The sequence below is a fragment of the Schistocerca nitens genome, chromosome 9 (genome assembly GCF_023898315.1).
Source record: "Schistocerca nitens isolate TAMUIC-IGC-003100 chromosome 9, iqSchNite1.1, whole genome shotgun sequence".
Taxonomy (NCBI): Eukaryota; Metazoa; Arthropoda; class Insecta; order Orthoptera; family Acrididae; genus Schistocerca; species Schistocerca nitens.
In genome coordinates this window covers 418214127-418236200 of record NC_064622.1, presented here as the reverse complement: position 1 = coordinate 418236200, position 22074 = coordinate 418214127, and positions in this window count along the sequence as shown.

The window sequence follows — 22074 nt, the reverse complement described above, 5'->3', positions numbered from 1 at the left end:
CCACAAACGCCGTCATCGAGTTGAATGGCTTTTCGAAACGTGCAGCGCACCAAGGACGCAGGCTGGTGGGAGCAGTATTTTTCTATTCCTGTACTTGTATAAGGCCTGCGGTAACCATCCCGATGACGATGTCATCATTAAGCAGTATAATTGTCCATATCTTGGAGCCACAACCGTGCTACAGTGGTTTTAGAAGCGATATGGTAAATTCACGTTGATGTCTCGGTAACCATATTCCTCTGACGTGGATCGCATGGAACCCATCTGGGTCGCTACCGAGCGCCATCACCGAGTTCGCAAATCAGCGGTCCGTTATTTACGCTGATTACATGACATGTGCGTAGGTATATAATGTCAGATAACAAACCACCAGCAAACTACCGGGCCACTGAGACTCAGTTATGTATTTCGTTCGGAAGACAAATAAGCTATTAAGCTGCTGGTCATAATGGTTTGCCTCATCAGTGTATTTTAACTACGGTAGCACGCGAAAAGTTCACAAACTTTGCCGTTTCGGAAGTGCTTCCACCCATGTCCCGAAAGCCAATGATTATCTCCTTCTGGACGTCAGATTAATCGCCCCGTTTCCGCATTACGACAACGGCTGCACTGTAACCGCGTCCCCCAGACACGCTGTATATGGCCTTCACTGCTAGTGCCGCACTCTGAGTGGTTACTGCACGTAGACGTTTAACAATCAGCGGCGGTCACATTAATGTGACTACATCGTGGAGCTTGCTTATGGAGCATGGATGTTTACGAATACTGCCGACTCGGCCCGAGGCGGACACAAACTGCATACGGGAAAGAAAATAACGCGAGCGATAATATATTCGGCATTACTTACCGACACCAAGTTAGAATATGAAACTGGAAGACCCGTAACAAGTAACGAGTAAGAAAACAGCCGAGTAAGGAAAAGTTTCTGCCTTTTCGAGTCCGCTGAAGATAATGAATTGGAGAATACAAAAACCAGCGGCCCTATCCCAGGCCGGCGCGAACTTCTCGCGTGGAAGAGACATACAGTAGCGAAACGCTTCAGGCAATAACGAGACCGTACTTAGTCTCGTGGCACGTTCGTTCATCAGCAGCGAACACACAAGAAGGCCAATAGCTCTAGCCACCAGCGAAAAGATCAGTACAATAAACTACAGCAGCCTGATTTCCAAACGGAGTGTATGTCCAGTTCATTAACCGCCCGTTTCGAATATGCATTGGAAGTAACAAAATAAAATATCAACAATACTGCAAATAAAAATTGGTTCTATCATCAATAGCGGAAATCTTCACCTAAATGTCACTGACAGCTGTCATAATTAACGGTGTCTTAAGATCTCTTCGGTAGCAAAGATGCCGCGCGGGATTAGCCGAGCGGTCAGGGGCGCTGCAGTCATGGACTGTGCGGCTGGTCCCGGCGTAAGTTCGAATCCTCCCTCGGGCATGGGTGTGTATGTTTGTCCTCAGGATTACTTAGGTTAAGTAATGTGTAAGGTTAGGAACTGATGACCTTAGCAGTTAAGTCCCATATTTCACACACATTTCAGCCTTTTTTTTTTGGTGGCATAGGTGCACAGATTTTTTTAAAAATATTTTGACTTTACTTTATATGTATTGTATTGTATTGTACGTTAAACCGGGTGCCTAGAAACGACGGAGAGGCTCCGTCCCAGCCGCAGCCGCAGTGGTCCACAACCCCACGACGGCTACCGCAGTCCACTCCACCCCTCCGCCGCCCCACACCGAACCCAGGGTTACTGTGCGGTTCGGCCCCCGGTGGATCCCTCAGGGAACGTCTCACACCAGACGAGTGTAACCCCTATGTTTGCATGGTAGAGTACTGGTGGTGTACGCGTACGCGGAGAACTTGTTTGCGCAGCAATCGCCGACGTAGTGTAGCTGAGGCGGAATAAGGGGAACCAGCCCGCATTATCCGTGGCAGATGGAAAACCGCTTAAAAACCATCCACAGACTGGCCGGCTCACCGGACCTCGACACAAGTCCGCCGTACCGGGGACCAGGCGCTCCTTCCCGCCCGGAAAGCCGTGCGCCAGTCCGCACGGCCAACCGGGCGGGCTTACCTTATATGAAGCACTAAATACAAACGTGAATTAAAGTTTGGATTCAGCCCAATATACCGAGCAGGTGTGTTGCTACTGTGGCTGTTGCAGTATCGATCGGTAGGACACCACTGGCGTTTATCGTAAACACACACACTGTTACCTTGAGTAAAACATGATTAAAGACACATGAGAAACGCCTGTGGAACAGCAAAATGAAGTTTCATCGTGCCAGGAATGGTAATCGCGATCAATGTTCGAGTCCGCATCAACACGTTGCACGCAGGAGCCTTGTCAACCAGGAAAATTGCTTGGCGTGTGCACCGAAGTAGTGTGGTAAGGACATTGAATCGATTCCAATTGATCGATTCTAGTTGTCATGTAGTGTTCAAGACTTTCACTCTACAGGTCGTCAACGTCCGACAGGTGCACAGAATGATCGAAGTCTACGACATTTTGACGCAAGGAACCGTAGCGTGAGTGCTCAAGAAGTGTGTTCTGTTTTCTAAGAGATACCAGGACGTCGTGTATCGCCTACGCCTATTAAGAGACGATTGCATGATGCGAACCTCCATTCCCGACTGCCATGGCGAGTACCACCTCGTACTCCGCAACACCGTAGGCTCCGTTACATATGAGCAAGAAATAATGCAGAATGATCGCCTCAGGGTTGCCAAAAGATGTTGTGTACGAACGATATTCGGATCTGTTTGTAACATGAAAATCGGTAATATCGAACGCCTCCAATTCCGTGTCACAGTGTGAAATAAGTGAGGTTCTGGCGCGGTAATATTGCCTGCTGTGTGATATAAAATGTTAATTTTAGCTAGGTTTGTCAGTGGCGTGCTACCGTATTTACATCTGAGTACTTGAATTTGAATTAGGCTTGGATTTTTCTTTCGTACTTTTTCCTTTACGCGATTAATTAAAGGAGTTCAGCATTTCTCGGAGACTCAAAAGAGGAAGGCAGCCCTTTGCAAATGGTGAGGCAAGCATATCGAACTGTATTTTTAACCAGTGAAACGCTTGTTGATATTATTGGCCAGTCTGTATGCGATAGGCAATATCTGCTCCATGTTCAATAGTTCACTTGCTACTGATATGTCTACCTGACGCGGAAAATGTCATTTTGTATCAGGTATGCCATTATAGTCTAACTTGGAATAGGTTTCAGAATTCCAATATATCACTTGCGCTGTTAATGAAGAGCGAAATGCATTGAAGCAAAGACACGAACACAGACTAGCTAAGGAACAGCCGGTGCCTCGTGTTTGTACATAATAAGGGAGCGGAAATTGGTCGGGGCAACGACTGGACGCCCACGTGTACAGGATCTTAACCTCCGATCTCGTCATCGTGACCACGATAAGGGAGGCGTTTCCCGCGAGTCACGAAGGCCGCCGCAGCGTTGGAGGCGGAAGGCCGCGAGGCACGCCACGCCGCCCCCGCCCCTGCCCCCCCCCCTGTCCCCCCCTCCCCTCTTCTCACGGCTGACCCGCGCGGGGCCAGTCTGGGGCCTGACTCACGCTACAGGTTTCTGACTCACGGGGCTAAAGGTCCAGCAGCCTCCGCGCGCTACAGGTGCCCAACGGTTGCTAGGCAACGCCAATTGGCACGCGCGCTTACGGAACTGTCAGTTTTCAGTTATACAGCGAACTCGACACCGACAGAATGCAGCAGTCTGCCTAATGGTTACAATTATTGGACGTTTTGTCTTCTTCGCTTCATTACATCCTGGCAACATAGTATTGTATAATCAGTAAACACCACTACCGTTCAGTTCTTCTTGTCTTCGTAAGTATAGTCGGCAGCGCGGGAGGACGATGAGACGAATAAGGTGTCATCCGTCCTTCCCTTTGCTCCCTTACGCCTCCCGGCAGCCAATGGTCAGTGTTATAGACCGTCCTAAATTTATTCCCCCACTAAGAGCACACTGAGTGCCCTGCGTAATAATTTTTTGCTGGATATATTCCAATCTCTGTCTTTCTCTACAGTGTTTACCCTTTGCAGGGCTCTCTAGCGTCATGGAGGTTATTCTCTGTAATCTTAGTACATCTATCATCCTGTTGCTTCTGATTATCAGTGTTTTCCGCATGTTCTTTGCTTCGCTGATTTTGTTGATAATATCGTCGTTCCTTAGCTTACCAGGCCACTTAATTTCGAGATTGTTCTGTAGCACCACATCTCAGACGCTTTGATTCTCTTCTGTTCCGGTTTCACCACAGTCCGTTATGCAACACCATACAATGCTGTGCTCCAAAAATATATTCTCAAAAATTTCATCCTCAGATTAAGGCCTATGTTTGATATCAGTACACTTTTCTTCACCAGGACTTCCGTTGGATGTTCTGGTTTCGTCCTCAGAAAAATGCCAGTGAAACTGGCACACAGAAATCACATCCCCATGTAAGAAAAAAATGACAAATCGAACTATAGTTAATGTTTTAACTGAATAAAAAATATGATGTATTGTGATGAAGAACGGTTTTCAATGGTTCTGCACATATTACTAGTACCAATAAACTAATGGCCGGCCAGAGTGACCGAGCGGTTCTAGGCGCTTCAGTCTGGAACCGCGCGACCGCTACGCTCGTAGGTTCGAATACTGCCTCGGGCATGAATGTGTGTGATGTTCTTAGCTTACTTAGGTCTAAGTACTTCTAAGTTCTAGGAGACTGTTGACCTCAGATGTTAAGTCCCATAGTGCTCACAACCATTTGAATCAATAAACTAATGACACAACAGTTACTAATAGCCTGTACACATAAATGAAGATTTTCACTGATTATTCCTCAAGAACAATATACGCTTTGGAGCGTGTTGATCCACTTTCAGAATGCATTAAAGCAGCTTTATAGCGTGTCATGAGCTCGGTAAACCCTTGGCAAATTTCAGCTGGTGCGAAGGTCAAGCAATTCCCGAAAGTTACCGGCTGGATGTGCCGATCAGTGGCATCCTAGAGACATTCCATCGGAATCAGATTAGGCGAATTAAGAGGCCTAGAGGTCAATGTTCGTTGACTAATATTTTCTTCCAGTCACTGAAGTACAGTCTCGAGACACACACTTATCCTGCTGGAAAACACCGTGGGCATCGGCGGTGACATCAGCATGAAGGTCTCTAAATAGTTCGCAGCTACAACCACAGGTCTAATGGGAGTCCAGATAAATATCTCACAAAGCGTAATACCCCTCCACCGGACTGAGTCCGTGACTTGGTTCATGATTCAAGCGGCAATACGCCTAGATGCCACCATATCCGGTCACAGCGCCCGACCTACCGTGACAAACGTAATTCATCTGGTCAGGCGAAACGTTTCCATAGAACCTCGATCAAATTTCAGTGATCATGTGCCCACTTCAATCGCAACTCGTCCAACACCTTGTCGCTTACTCGTTGTTTCATCGTCGTTCTATCACTTCCCGAGATGCTGAAGTAAGTAGCAGCCGAACAGCCGACCGACTTCGGAGTTTCTGAATGCCCCTTCGCAGGCACCGTGCCGTAACAATTGACATTTGTCAAAAGTGTTTATGTCAATAGATATCCCCACTTACGGCGCGTACCGTGAGAATGACTTCATTCGTCTCTGTTCGCTTTACAGAAAAGAATCACAATACCAAAAACTAGTTAAAATAGTCATGAAATTTCCAGAATACATTTATTTGGTAATACATTGATTAACATAAGAAGATCACTGATTAACGCAATAGTGAGATAAGCTACACTCCTGGAAATGGAAAAAAGAACACATTGACACCGGTGTGTCAGACCCACCATACTTGCTCCGGACACTGCGAGAGGGCTGTACAAGCAATGATCACACGCACGGCACAGCGGACACACCAGGAACCGCGGTGTTGGCCGTCGAATGGCGCTAGCTGCGCAGCATTTGTGCACCGCCGCCGTCAGTGTCAGCCAGTTTGCCGTGGCATACGGGGCTCCATCGCAGTCTTTAACACTGGTAGCATGCCGCGACAGCGTGGACGTGAACCGTATGTGCAGTTGACGGACTTTGAGCGAGGGCGTATAGTGGGCATGCGGGAGGCCGGGTGGACGTACCGCCGAATTGCTCAACACGTGGGGCGTGAGGTCTCCACAGTACATCGATGTTGTCGCCAGTGGTCGGCGGAAGGTGCACGTGCCCGTCGACCTGGGACCGGACCGCAGCGACGCACGGATGCACGCCAAGACCGTAGGATCCTACGCAGTGCCGTAGGGGACCGCACCGCCACTTCCCAGCAAATTAGGGACACTGTTGCTCCTGGGGTATCGGCGAGGACCATTCGCAACCGTCTCCATGAAGCTGGGCTACGGTCCCGCACACCGTTAGGCCGTCTTACGCTCACGCCCCAACATCGTGCAGCCCGCCTCCAGTGGTATCGCGACAGGCGTGAATGGAGGGACGAATGGAGACGTGTCGTCTTCAGCGATGAGAGTCGCTTCTGCCTTGGTGCCAATGATGGTCGTATGCGTGTTTGGCGCCGTGCAGGTGAGCGCCACAATCAGGACTGCATACGACCGAGGCACACAGGGCCAACACCCGGCATCATGGTGTGGGGAGGGTTCTCCTACACTGGTCGTACACCACTGGTGATCGTCGAGGGGACACTGAATAGTGCACGGTACATCCAAACCGTCATCGAACCCATCGTTCTACCATTCCTAGACCGGCAAGGGAACTTGCTGTTCCAACAGGACAATGCACGTCCGCATGTATCCCGTGCCACCCAACGTGCTCTAGAAGGTGTAAGTCAACTACCCTGGCCAGCAAGATCTCCGGATCTGTCCCCCATTGAGCATGTTTGGGACTGGATGAAGCGTCGTCTCACGCAGTCTGCACGCCCAGCACGAACGCTGGTCCAACTGAGGCGCCAGGTGGAAATGGCATGGCAAGCCGTTCCACAGGACTACATCCAGCATCCTTACGATCGTCTCCATGGGAGAATAGTAGCCTGCATTGCTGCGAAAGGTGGATATACACTGTACTAGTGCCGACATTGTGCATGCTCTGTTGCCTGTGTCTATGTGCCTGTGGTTCTGTCAGTGTGATCATGTGATGTATCTGACTCCAGGAATGTGTCAATAAAGTTTCCCCTTCCTGGGACAATGAATTCACGGTGTTCTTATTTCAATTTCCAGGAGTGTATATGTGAAACGCTGGTGCATAAATAACCGGTGTGCCCAGCTGAATGTTGAATGCAATGACTCAAACGTGCGTGCATTGTGTTGTTCAATTGCCGGATGTTACCTGTTGCACATATTCGGTCAATGCAGGAACGGTTACTGCTGTTTGCGGATGACGCTGCAATTGTCGTTTAAAGTTGTCCCATATATGCTCGATTAAAGACAGATCTGCTGATCGAGCAGCCCAAGGTAATATGTTCACACTCTGTAGACATTTTGGATTACAACAGCGGAATGTTGGCGAAAGTTCTCCTCCTGGCAACCCCCTCCCCCCCCCCCCCCCTGGAATGCCATTCAAATGGCTCTGAGCACTATGGGACTTAATATATGAGGTCATCAGTCCCCTAGAACTTAGAACTACTTAAACCTAACTAACCTAAGGACATCACACACATCCATGCCCGAGGCAGGATTCGAACCTGCGGCAGTAGCTATCGCGCGGTTCCAGACTGAAGCGCCCAGAACCGCTCGGCCACTTCGGCCGGCTACTAATAAGGAAATACAGTCACTGCAAAATACATTCAGCTCCATAGGCATTGAATCATCTTGCCCTGTACAAAACTAACTTTCGTCCCTGTCCACATAGCAAATAAATTGTCTTACCTATAAAGCAGCAACGGAGAAACGCGATATATTCTGATCACTCATAAAAGAAATTAAAATTCTAGCTACAGGTTCAGCAGTGTGCAATGCCGGACATGAAATTCATTTGGCTGATAAACGAAAGCTTTTATGAAAATCCAACTTCTTTGAAAAATATATGACCTGGACTGGGAGGCGGTACTGATTATGGTGAATTACCAACACTGTGATATTTAGTAAAATTATATTGCAAGTTAAGTTTGGCTTTTCAAAAGCATTTGACAATTGAAGTTACATTACTCTCAATTGATTCACAAACAATGACATTTAAACAGCAAGTATTATCTAACTTCACTAATCCAACATAAATACAAATTGTCAAATTACACTTAGCTCTGTTAACAAATCTGAAAAGTATTACAAAAGTGAAATATCTAACTAGCCTTTTTATCAAAGTTATGCACTTTATGGTGTTACTCAACAATTGCAAATTATCAGCCAACTCATCTATACTGACGCACTGGCAAAAACAAAAATCATGGTTATTGAACATCTTTATCTTGCTTACACGAAGACTTCTGCTTCCATGTTCAACAATACTGACATACATTTATTAGTCTAACTCTTGGCGGCTTCACACAGCACAGCACAAAAACTGCCTACACCATCGTCTTTCCCTGACAGACAGCTACCTACAACTGTGCGCCAAGCTCTCTCTTACTCCAACACTAGCGGTATGTCTGGGACTGCGATATAAATCCTATCAAAGATATTCATTGTTTATAGTATACTAGTTTTGATTTAATTTATTAATATTCTTATCTTATTCTTGTGCTACATACAAGCGTGCGCAAGTATACTTCTTTCAGTTGTACACATTAAACAATGCCCAGTCCATGTAATTAATAAACAAAATCTTTTATGAATGTTTGAGAGGAGCAAAGATTACAGTAAACTTAAGTTTACCTAGGTTCTCATGGTGAGATGGGTCCAGTACTTCTTGTGTAGGGGTCTGATTCTTGAAGCTGAAATCTAACATCAGGTGCTGACGGTTGGACTGAACTAAATAAGTTGGAAGATTGTTATTGTAGAATTTTTTACGTAATATATTTTCGACTGATTTTCTCAAATTGTAGTATGTCATAGAGTATTTTGATTTTTTCACACTAACAAAGCCGAAATTACATTTTCGCACCTGTTATACAAAAATACGTCCGGTCACATCAGAGGCAATCTTATGATTCTCACACTCTGCGGAAATAACAATATTCCAAAAGGTTTGCAATTTTTCTATTAGTTTTCGTTACATTATTAATTTCGATTATTGTTTCATAAATGAATCCAGATACAAAGACAGTAAACAGTACAGGATTGCGTTATTAAGTGAAATTTTAAGTGTACATATAATTCACAATTTCAAGTGTTGCTAAAAGTAATTTTTACGGTACATTCAGAACAAGTTCTTATCGATTCTAACGTCGAAGTACAAAGTAGTTTCTTTTCTTAAATTTTAGTTTGAAATATAGCGTTCTTTGTATAAAATAATATGAAGGTTTCCAGAAAAGCAACTGAGATAATACTGACCAGTCCAAAATTCGAAAAATAATACTGGTATCGAAAATTACTGTTGAGGAAAAGTAATGCTAGAGAATGTCCCGTTATAAAGTCCAGTGTGTCTAGCACGCAGACAGCTTGGTTGTAGGCCGTCAACTGGGCACTGGCACCGAGCGAGAATCAGCTTTCATCATAAAACGCAACCGATCTCCACTCTGCCCTCCAGTGAACTCCGGCCTGACACTACCGTAGTCGCAAATGGTACTGATTTGTGGCAAGAGGATGTACGCTGCAGGGCGTGTGGTCGGAGCCGTCCTAGAAATAAAAGATTTGCAACAGTTTGTTGTGTCACAGTGGTGCCAAATGCTGCTGAAATTGCTGCTGCAGATGCAATATGTTCCACCAGAGCCCAACGTCGAACACGATGGTCTTCCGTCTGTGTTATGCCACGTGGTCGCTCGGACCCTGGATCTTCTTACGATCGTACATTCTCGTGGCCACCGCTGCCAGGCATCATGTACAATTGCTACATTCCTGCCAAGTGTTTCTGCAACATCTTAGAAGGAACCTCCAGCTTCTTGTGACACTCTTACACGATCTCGTTGAAAGAGAGGTGCTGATAACGGCGCCTTTGTTGCCTTAAAGGGACAACGTCCAGTCTCAAAGATAACCAGCGCTTACGACCGTTCGTTCGTGCGTTGAAGGCAAACCTGATTTTCATCCTCACAGAAGCTCCACTACCGCCACTCTAGTGCGACCAGAGGGAAATTTGAGTACACATCATCGTTTTGAGGTAGAAACACGCGTATCAACTTTCGTTCATGTCGCACAACTCCTTCCTGGTGATTAAAATTCTTCTGGGAATTACGCTGCGTCATTGCTAAAAACTAACAACAATAATAAACTAAAACAGACGTTGCAATTCGGCCGAAACGTCGGTTTTACTTTATTATTGTTGTTAGTTTTTAGCAATGACGCGGAATAATACCCAGAAGAATTTTAATCACTATGACACTGGCCGCGGAAGCCTACGTTCTTGTAACTCCTTCCTGGTTTTGAGATTTTTTTTTCAGTCGGTGTAATTTCCTTGCCGCGCCACGTGTTCTCAACGCCAATAGGAGAGTCTGAATCTCGCGGTCGTAACGTTTTGGGTCATCGGTGAACATTTACGTCATGTGAACCCTATGAAATAAGTTGCAATGCTAACGAAATTATATTTATGAACATATTATTAGAATGACGCATACTGTTCTGCTCTAGGGTGCGTAGCAATGCACAAATGAGTCGATGCCACACGCTCCTCGGCAGCGGACGCACGTGCGTAATCGTGGATGCCGACAGCAACGGCAGTGCCCGCGATTTTCGTTCTTTGTACGTGTTTTCTCTCTATCGTCCAGGGCATTTGATTGAGCCACTTGCAGAATTCTTTCATTAAGTCTCAGCTATAGTGAAATTAGGAGCGTAACTTCTTTCTTACTCGACAGAAGATGATACACGGAAATCCTTGTTAACGAGATTAGCATAAACATAACAGATCTGACGCTTACGTCATCGTTGATGACGCATAAACACCATGTATTTTTCGCCCTGATGACATTGGTTTCCCTGGTAAGATCGTAAGGCAGCGCGGGGTAGCCGAGCTGTCTAAGGCACCCTGTCAACGTCCGCGCGGCTCCCGCCGTTGGAGATTCGAGTCCCCCGTCGGGCATGCGCGTGTGTTTTGTTCATAGTGTTAGTTTAAGTTATATTAAATAGTGTGTAAGATTAGGGACCGATCACTTCAGCTGTTATCTCCCGTAAGAGCTTACCACGAATTTCCAAAGATCGTAAACGGTCCAGTAACATTAATGTGACCAACACCCAAGCTCAGCGTCAACGCAAAGTAACCACTTACAGATGGAAGGTGGCAGCTCTACCAGCACGCCATTACCGCAACTGAGTGACGACAGGTGGTTTTCTTCAGATGAATCACGGTTTATGCTCCATCGGACAGATGGCCGTTACGTTTACGGCTCGAAACCTCTGAAAGAAAACTCCCTGTCGGACGGACGCTGAAAATAGTGCAGTGGTTGTCGTAATGTGGAAACGGAGCGATTTATCTGGCGTCCTAAACGGCAAGAGCACTGGATTGTGTGGCAAAGGTGGAAGCATGGAGAAACGGCACTATCCAAAACTGGCGCCGAGGAAGTTGTGGTGCACCGCGGACCATAGATGACAGGGGTGAAGGACGGCTGCGGAGATGTATACAGGCGAATACACATATACCTGTTGATCAAATGACCGCCCAAATAAAGCAAGGGAATACCAATAGTGTCTCCTCAGCAACCATCCTGCTAAAATGGGTCTGGTTCATGCAATCATGCTGACAGGTGGTAATAGATCAGGAAGGCTGGAATTTGCGCGTCATTTGCAAGCCATTACCGCAATTGAGTGACGACAAATGACTTTTTCAGATCAATCACGTTTTATGCTCCATCGGACATACGACCGTTACTTGTATGACGTGAAACGTCTGAAAGAAAACACCCTGCAACAATCTTCGTAATCGTCCCAGGACGGAAGGGGTAGTATTATGGTCGGAAGAGTGTTTTCGTGGCGTTTGCTGGGTGATCTCGTCGTTATGGAAGGCGCAGTAGATCAATACAAGTACGCATCTATTCTCGGGGACGACGCCCACCGCCTGTACGCAGTTTCTTTTCACTTGGCACAATGGCGTCTGCCAGGATGACAATGCTACATGTCACACGTGTACGTGTGTGGTTAGAAGAGCACCAGATTGAATTTACGGTACTCTGCTGGCAACCAAACTCCCCGGATTTTAACCCAGTCCAGAATCTGTGGGACCATCTCGATGGGGCTGTTCGACCCGTGGAACCTCAACCGAGCAACCGAGTGTAGTTGGCGACGGCACTGGAGCCGACATGGCTCTACATCCCTGGAAGCACCTTACAGAACCTCACTGACTACCTTTCTGCACGCGTCTGTACTCCAAAAGGTGGTTAGTCAGGCTTTTGACGTGTTTCAGATTAATTTGAATGGACTGTCTAGTGCTGGAAGCCGCATAATTCAAACAGCAGCAAAAACAGTACGGTACACGAATACCCGTAATCAATGTATTTATACTTCATAATGAAAATGTTATATCACTAAACGCTTCCTGACAAAGACTTACTATTAAGGCGCACAAAAAATAAGGAATGAGGAAAAGCAAAGCTCCATTTTAAAATTTTCTACAATTCATTCAAGTGCTTATCATTCGTACAAAAAGATGGAGCTTTTAGATACCAATAGCCTTTACTTAACTTATTTTATTGTCACATCAATATTAATTTAGGTCTTATAGATGCCAGCATTTACTCTACCATCGGCCACGAACTTTACAATGAATTCATGTATACAAACCGTGAAGGTACTGACCATTAGTCACATACTTGTCACAATCCAAATCCTGCCTACACTATGAGATCAAAGGTATCCGGACACCTGGCGCAAAATCGCTTATTCCTTGACGCCTTCCATCGGTAATGCTGGAATTCAGTATGATGTTGACCCACCCTTAGCCTTGATTACAGCTTCCACTCTCGCAGGCATACGTTCAGTCAGGTTCTGGAATGGCAGCTCATTCTTCACGGAGTGCTTCATTGAGGAGAAGTATCGTTGTCGGTCGGTGAGGCCTGGCACCAAGTCAGCTTGCAAAAACGTCCCAAATGTGTTCTATAGGATTCAGTTCAGAATCTGTGCAGGTCAGTCCACTACATGGGTGTTATTGTCGTGTAAACACTTCGCCACAGACCGTGCATTATGAACAGATGCTCGATCGTGTTGAAAGATGCAATCGTCATCCCAAAATTCCTCTTCAACAATGGGAAGCAAGAAGGGGGCTTAAAAAATCAATGTATGCGTTTGCTGTGACAGTTCCACCCAAACCAACAAGGGGTGCAAGCCCCTTTCACGAAAAAAACGACCAGACAATAACACCACCGCCTCCGAATTTTACATTTGGCACTACACACGCTGGTGGATTACGTTCACCAGGCATTCGCCATACCCACACCCTGACATCTGATCTCCACATTGAGTACCGTGACTCGTCACTCCACACAATGTTTTTCCACTGTTCAATCGTCCACTGTTTACACTCCTTACACCAAGCAAAGCGTCGTTTGGCATTTACTGAAATGATATGTTGCTTATGAGTAGCCACTCGATCATGAAATCCAAGTTTTTTCACCTCTCACCTAACTGTCGTAATACTAGCAGTGGATCCTGATGCAGTTTGGAATTCCTAACTGATGTTCTGGGTAGATGTCTGCCTATTACACATTACGATCCTCATCAACTGTCGACGGTCTCCGTCAGTTAACAGACCAGGTCGGCCTGTACGCTTTTGTGCTGTACGTGTCCCTTCACGTTTCCATTTCACTACCACGTCGGAAACACAGGACCTAGGGATGTTTAGGAGGGTGGGTATCTCGCGTACAGACGTATGACACAAGTGACACCCAATCACCGGATCACGTTCAAACACCGTGAGATCCGCCGAGTTCCCCATTCTGTTGTCTCATGATGTCTAATGAGGTCGCTGTTATGGAGTACCTGGCAGTAGGTGGCAGCACAATTCACCCATATGTTTTTGAATGTGTCCGGATACTTTTGATCACATAGTGCATAATTCGTTTCACAGCAGGTCGCAAAACTCACATTCAAGAAAACCACAGTGTCTGATACACTCTAAACTGGAATACACATGAGTTTGCGTGGTTGCTTTTCAACATCACGGAAGACATTCACTCTTACATTAGCAAGTGTCACGAAAGTGCTTGGTGACTATAATCTGAAAATAAGTGAAAGAGTTTAATATTTAGTTCTTTGTTCACTAAGTCAATTTTGTTTCTTGCTGTGGTCTTCAGTCCAAAGACTGATTTGATGCTGCTCTCATTAACATGCACAACCGGCTTCGTCTCACGATAACTACTGCAACCTCAGAACAAATTCCATCTGCTCGCTATATTCACACCTTGATCATCCTCCAAAATTTTAACCCCCTCGCCCCTCCCTACTTCCATCACCCAACTGATTTTTCCTTGATGTCACAGGATGTGTTCTAGATCTGGTCCACACTCATAGTCAAGTTGTACCTCGAATTAATTCGATTCACTGTCTCCTAACAAGTAAATCGATCTACCAATCTAACCATCATTCTTCTGCAAGATCAAAATATTGTCCTCATTTTGGCTGAACTGTTTACAGATCATGTTTCATTCTGATTCAAGAACTCGAGATAAATAGTTTCAGGAAAGATTTCCTAATATTTAAATTTATACTCGAGGTTAAAAAAAATCTTCAGATACATATTTCCTTATATTATCGGTCAGCATTTTATGTGCTGTCTAGGTTGCCCATCATTCATTATTTTTCTGCCCAAACAGCAAAACACATCCATCGCTTTCACCAAATTCCGTTATCATTGTTTTACTGTAGTTGATTTTCATCTTATAATCTATTTTCAAGACACTATCCATTCAGTGAAACTGCTCATCCAAGTCCTCTGCTATATCTGAAAGAATGACAATGTCATCTGCAAAGCCCAAAGTTCTTATTTCTTCTCCCTGAACTTTCATTACCTTTCAAATCTGGTTGCTCTTATTGTTTGCTAAACGTGCAGATTGAATAGCTCTCTTCTTGATTAGTGTCTGCCTTTCATATTCTTCGACTCTTGTAACTACAGTTTGGTTCTTTATTTCATCGAAACTACCTTCATAATTTCAAAAACTGTATTCCGTTCAAGACTGTCAATCTTCTAAGATACGACGGTGGATCAATATTGCCTCGCATGTCCCTACAATTACACGGTTGTTTAAATTTTCTTCAAAGATCTCTTTAATATTCCTGTCGGTGGCATCTATCTTTCCCCTAACCATGTTGGCTTCCACTGCATTGCGTAATCTTTAATCTCTCTCCATTCTTGCTTAGACAATTTGCATTTTTGTTAGTTTGATTTTTAGGAGTCTGTCTTGTCCATTGCTTGCTTCATTTACTGCATTTTTATATTTTCTCCTGTCATCTGTCAAATTCAATATCTTCTTTGTTAGAAAGATTTCCACTAGACCCTGTGTTTATGGTAAATTGATTCCCTGCTGCCTTCACTATTTCACATTTCCAAGCTACCCATTCGCCTTCCATTCTATGCCTTTCGCCTGTTTCAACCTATAGCTTTTTAATACTCCCTTTGAAACTCGACAGTTACTTGTTCTTCCAGTTTATCTAGGTCTCTTCTCCTTAATTTCCCACCATTTTCCGTCAACGTTCGCCTGAGTAGTTTCCGGACGGGTATCCAAATTGGGCCTATTTTACCTCAGGAATAATTTCACTAAGAGGAAGCCTTCATCATTATTCAGCTGAGCTGCATCTTCTCGAAAAATGTAACAACTGCAGTTTCTCCATGCTCTTAGCCGTTCGCAGTACCAACGCATTAAGGCCAAGTTGGCTAATGTTACATTGCCAGAGCAGGTAGTGATCTAGACTATTGCCCCTGCAAATAGTGAAAAACTACTGCACATTTTCAATTTTTGGAAATTTGTGGTCAGGTCTTCTGGGACGAAAGTACTGAGGACATCAGTCCCTATGCTTACGCACTGCTTAATCTAACTTACACTAACTTACGCTAAGGACAACACACACACACACACACACACACACACACACACACACACACACACACACACACATGCCTGAGGGAGGGCTCAAACTTCCGACGGGGGCAGCCGTGCGGATCGTGACAAGGCGCTCTTAGACCGCGCGGCGTAGCCACATTCTCAAGAACCTCAAATTAGTCCGTCCACTTCGAGATACCCTTTCGTTGTGGTTGTGCTTAAGATACGGCTAGATGCATGACTGAGGCACGTCTGCTATTCAAGCTCGGCAAGGTCCGTGGATCATACCTGAATAAAATACACCTGTAAAATAAGAGTATATATGAGCTTCCAGACCTGACCACGGAACATTGCTTACTGACGACAGACGAAAAACTCGTAAGTACCTTCTCCATTCCGAGTCTCATTATCATTTCGTCCCCGAATGAAGAACAGTGAATGGGCCAAATCAAGAAAGACATGGCCACTAATGAGACACATATAGAGCCAGTTTGTGATGCCCTGGGGAAGTCATACGGAGATACGTGAGTCGCGTATGTACATCGGGGAGAGGTGTGGTTTATATTCTCCTAGGTCTCACGTGTGCTTGCAGAGAGAAATGATTACTGCGCCACAAATGCTACTGATGATGCGAAGGGAAGCGAAACCTGCCCACTTTAATGAACTTACCAGTATGTTCATATAGTTTCCTGGGAATTTTCTACTGTTAATTAAACCACAATAATGGGAAACTGCTGCTGAAAGATTGACGTTTTATTCCATTATGCTGTTGTTTACAGTCAGCAGAGAGAAAGGTTTCTCTGCGTCGCTTTCTACAATCAAATAAACCACTAAAATACATGCATTTCGAGATTGAAGCGTTCATATAGTCCTATTTTAGAAAATATAATAGGGTGTAACACATTTCCTTCATTGTCAGTTGATATTTATGGGTATAAATACTCTCCTTTCGATGCTCATCACCGGTACTATTCTGCCCTTACCAGACTGGGATGTTGGATCAGGGAGAGCCGGCCCTCTCCCTTCCCTCCCTGTTAGCGAATCTGCGGTACAGATAGTTTCAAGAATTTCTTTATTTATCGATATTAGACTTCATTAGTTTGGATTAGATTACGTCTGTGGCAAGGATATCTGTCAGGAGAAAGGACACAGAATGCATGTTTTACACAGATATTTATATGCTTAGATTTCATATTCATAATGTATATCCTAAATGAGCAGGTTTTCATCGATGTATAGCAAGTTGCGAAAAATGAGGTCCACACTTATTTACAGATTAATGTGACAAATTTTTGAAAAACGTAGATATTTGTATGACGAATAAATAACCATTTAAATTGTTTAATTATACCGACCATTTTACAGTCCGCAAAACATAAAAAAGCATGGGTTATACAATGATGTTAACGACACACTGGGCATTTCTGTGAAGATGGTTGTGCCGTGATTCTGCACCACACTTGAAGTTCCATCGCAGTCAGCAGGCGGAGCCAAGCCTGAAGGAGTTCTCTCGCTTCGGCGAGAGGGCGCGCTGATGACCGGGACAGCCGGCGGTCAGCGCCGCTCGTGTCAACGAGTGCGGCCGTGGCGACCGTGGGCGGTCTTGTGGAGACGAGTGGAGCCGCTGGTGCAGCTTTCGGCGGTTTCATTTCTGACTGACTGGATGGAAATGAGGTGTACTGCTCGTCACTGTCTCCCTGTCAGCAGATAAAAACACTCTCACCTGTTAACCTTCTGTTCCCTTGACCGCAAGGACATCAGCCCACATCTCTTACAACAGGTGTTTCTCTTGCCGGGATAAATAACTTAACTGATGTAGGGGAAAAGAGGAAAACGAAAGACCCGCACTGAACTGAAAAAAAAATCAAATATATTGGCGAAAAATGTACGATAAATGAGAAGTATACTTGTCAGAAACAACAACGTCAGACAACCCACAATTTCGTGTAATAGGCGACCTGCCGTCTTGCCTTAGGACAATATACATGGAAAACAATGAGAAACAAATGAGAACGATAGCTCGTCCAGTCTCTATAGAAAGCGATAGTTGGAAAAACTGAGATGAATTCTTGGGAATGTGCATCACGAAAGAAAGCGGTTAGCTGTTAGTAGTCAGGTAATAGGAGCATATAGATATATATCTGCGATCACAAAATCCACTGAACTTTCCTTTGTCTCTGATGACTCTTTAGTCTAAGAGGTCTGCTACTAGTCTCGAAACGCTTTTCAGCGTAACTCTATTGCATTTCATACTTTATTTTTCTGTTTGTATTTCAATCGGACTCCGTAGGAGCACTTTCCGTTTATTTGAAATGTTCTTTCTTGAATAAAAATTGTTCAACGTAATTCTCTGTAGTGTAAATCAGTTACAGACGCTAGAATAGAAGCCGTTATATTAGATTATTCGTTAACCTTTTATTTTATATTTCTGTGTATTTTGTTAGTTCGTAACTGTAGTCATTTCATAGACTGTTTGCCTACAGGGTCCTAGTTACAGATTATTGTTTGCAGCGAGTTATCTGCTGGGCACGAAAGCTGACGTCCGCGGCTCGACCCTATGACTGCATAAAGCTACTCTTTTTAAACAGAGATCTTCGTAGCGCATCTACCTAAAGTGCGAGCTACGTCATGTAAAGTCGCAGCTTTTTTGCTCTGTTGGCTGCTGTTAGAGAGCTACTACTCAGCAGTAAAGGGTTACCTACCGTCGCACTATTATGCAAACAACTTTTCCTTTTACCGTTTCTCTCGAGTGAACGTCCACAGATTTTATTCTCATCAATGACGAAATCCGATACAGTTGCAAAAAATTATTTATTTCCAAAAAGTAGAGCACAACGGAGTTTTAGGACATGTATTCAGTCTTTAGGCGCATGACGTCTAGATACATTTCTCCACCATTGTGCCATATTCATTTGGTACATTAATCCTGTTCTGTAAAACGTAAATATGTTGTGTAATAATTACCGTAACAAAATTATGATAAAACAATTTAGTCTAATACTTTTACAATAAATATCCCTTAAACGCGTGCTTTGTAGAATTGTAAAAGAATACATACTGATAGTGACACAAAGATGCTGTAAGATGTTTGGGCGTTAATAGATAACTGTTATTTGTACCAAAGGAAGACCTGAATTCCTCTAATATAGTCTGAAAACACGTCAGCTGTTAGTGTTTCAACACCGAACAACGTTTAAAGCAATATAAAGAAACAATTTATGAGACGTATCAAGGGTGTGGAAACGAAGACTTCATATTACTGTTGTTGAACTCCTCTATTTTCAGTAAATGAATGTGGTGTTCCACTACCGGTTCATACCGGAGTGAAAAAACTAATAATTGACAATCAATTTTTCCGATGGAGCATACTGAGACTGACTACGAGTGAAGTTTCAAATTTTAAACGTCCGTAATGACCAGCATGAGCCAACCGTGAGCAATACGTACTTCCTTCTAAAACTTTCACAAGCGAAAGTAAGTAATAGAAAGGAGAGATAAACATTTATTATATCTACAGGAGCACCGCCAATTTCCTTCCTACATAGTTTGTGTAAATTTTTGTATATTTGGGGCTCTACTGTTTACAGTGAATGATTACAAAATGACTGTTTACAAATTTGAAGCCAAGAAATTACGTCAAATGTACAACAGCATTCAAGAAAGAAAGGTAGAACTTATTGTTCTCCGTTTCTTTCCTTTCCCCGAGCGTTTTATAGGCTCTACGACGAAATATACGAAACGACTATAAAACCAAAACGAACGTACTTGAACGAAAGTCTACACGCAGAACGTGGAAATTCTAAGCCTAGTAAACACCATTTTGATGCGAAGTGATGCAGTTAATATTTTTGTTTCGTTTTTGTTTTCGAGAGCTAAAATTAAAAACATGTGGTGCATATTGAAAAGTTGTTTTGTGAGTGGACGAAAGTGAATTAAAATGTAGCGCAACGTCTGTGACTGTGAAAATACAAACATCCTTGGGAATGTATTTCATTGCAAGAAAATTGCTAATATAAATGCGCCAGATTGATGTTCCAAGGCAACTTACAGGAAACCAGCGTATAATCTGTATCCATGAAAGAATGAAAAATCCGTCTGATGTTGAATTGTAAAAAATTAGAAACCGGTAACTACCTTTTCAATAAAGTAACGTAAAAGAAATTTGTGGCTGGTTGCTATTCACTAACTACGATTTGAAGTTACTTTTATGCCAAGGGATATGAAGCACAAACGGGAGAAAATATTGGTCATTGTTTCAAAGTTGTATAATTACGTGAATATTATGCACGTTTAAGAATCCACGGTTCTTTTATTACAACCTCAAACTGTAGTATATTACAATGGGACATAGGAACAGTAAGCCTTACATGACTGTGGCAGCCAAGTACATTTCGAAGTGTTAGATATCATCAGAGTTTCGTGGTGAATGTGTGTTGGACATTTTGCCGCAGGCTTCCTACGGTTTCGGTTACTTCAATCTTGGAGAACGTTACAAGTTTCCATGCCATTTCATTTCCACACTGTGGTGCATCTGTTATCCTTACCACAGTAGAACTGTAGCTGCAGAAAACCCGGAACGTGTATCCTCCTCTGACAATGTCCCACTCTTTCTGTGTAAGGGTCTTAGCGTGACACAGCAAGTATAATTTACTTTGTAAAGTCACTAAGTAGATAAGCCCGAAAATACCATGTACGAGGTTTTTTGCAAGCCTGCCATCGGATTGCCACATTGTGTACCGTGATTCGTCACTTCACACAACATTTTCCCACTGCTCCATCGTCCAATGTCTACGCTCTTTACACCAAGCGAGGCGTCGTTTGGCATTTACCGGCGTGATGTAAGGCTTATGAGCAGCCGCTCGACCATGAAATCCAAGTTTTCTGACCTCCTGCCTAACTGTCATAGTACTTGCAGTGGATACTGATGCAGTTTTGATTTCCTGTGTGATGCTCTGGATAGATGTCCGCCTATTACACATTAGGACTCTCTACAACTGTCGGCGGTCTCTGTCAGTCAACAGACGAGGTAGGCCTGTATGCTTTTGTGCTGTATGTGTCCCTTCACGTTTCTACTTCACTATGGCATCGGAAACAGTGGACCTAGGGATGTTTAGGACTGTGGAAAACTCGCGTATAGACGTATGACCCAAGTGACACCCAATCACCTAACCACGTTCGAAGTCCGTGAGTTCCGCAGAGCGCCCCATTCTATTCTCTCAGATGTCTAATGACTACTGAGGTCGCTGATATGGAGTACCTGTCGAGCAGGTGGCAGCACAATGCACTTAATATGAAAAATGTTTTTTTGGCCGTGTCCGGATACTTGTGATCAGATAGTGTACTCTGAGAAAAGACGTCCTAACACTTAAATCTATAATCGATGTTAACAAATTGCTCTTTAGAAATGCTTTTCTTGCATTGCCAGTCTACACTTTATATCCCCCCTCACAGGCTTACATAATTACTTAATAGGAATTCCTGTACGATAAAATCTTCGAAGAGTGAACGACTATTTCATTTGAAGTATTAAAGAATTGTGCGTATTGTTGAGCGTGTGTGTGGAGCACTAGCGAATGCCAAGCGGCAAGTATTAATTAGTGAGTGTTATAGAGGTTGTGATATTTGGTAGGTAGATGGATAGAGCTATTTTTCTTTGTTTGGGTCCCTTTGATTCATGGGATATTATTGCAGTTGAATACGAGCAGCGAGTTGTTATAATCGCGTAATGGAAGGAGTGCGGAAGGACTAAGTAGTGACTGAGTGTGTCGCCCCCAATGCGATTTGACTCTTAGGAAATAAACAATAATTTAACCGATCAGTGAGCAAATTTCATTTTTTAGTAGAAGATAAGAATACAGAGCACTACTTATTTATGTTCGCGCTAACCGTGTCTGTCGGTGGATTGCAGAGTGTGTATTATGTGTGTTCATCACCGGAATAGCGTGTGACAATATTTCGGTCTACTTTGGTTGTGTTGAGGTAAGATATGAGTAATATATAAGGAAGGGGTGGTGACGGTCAACCAAGGTGTTTAAAAGAGTATA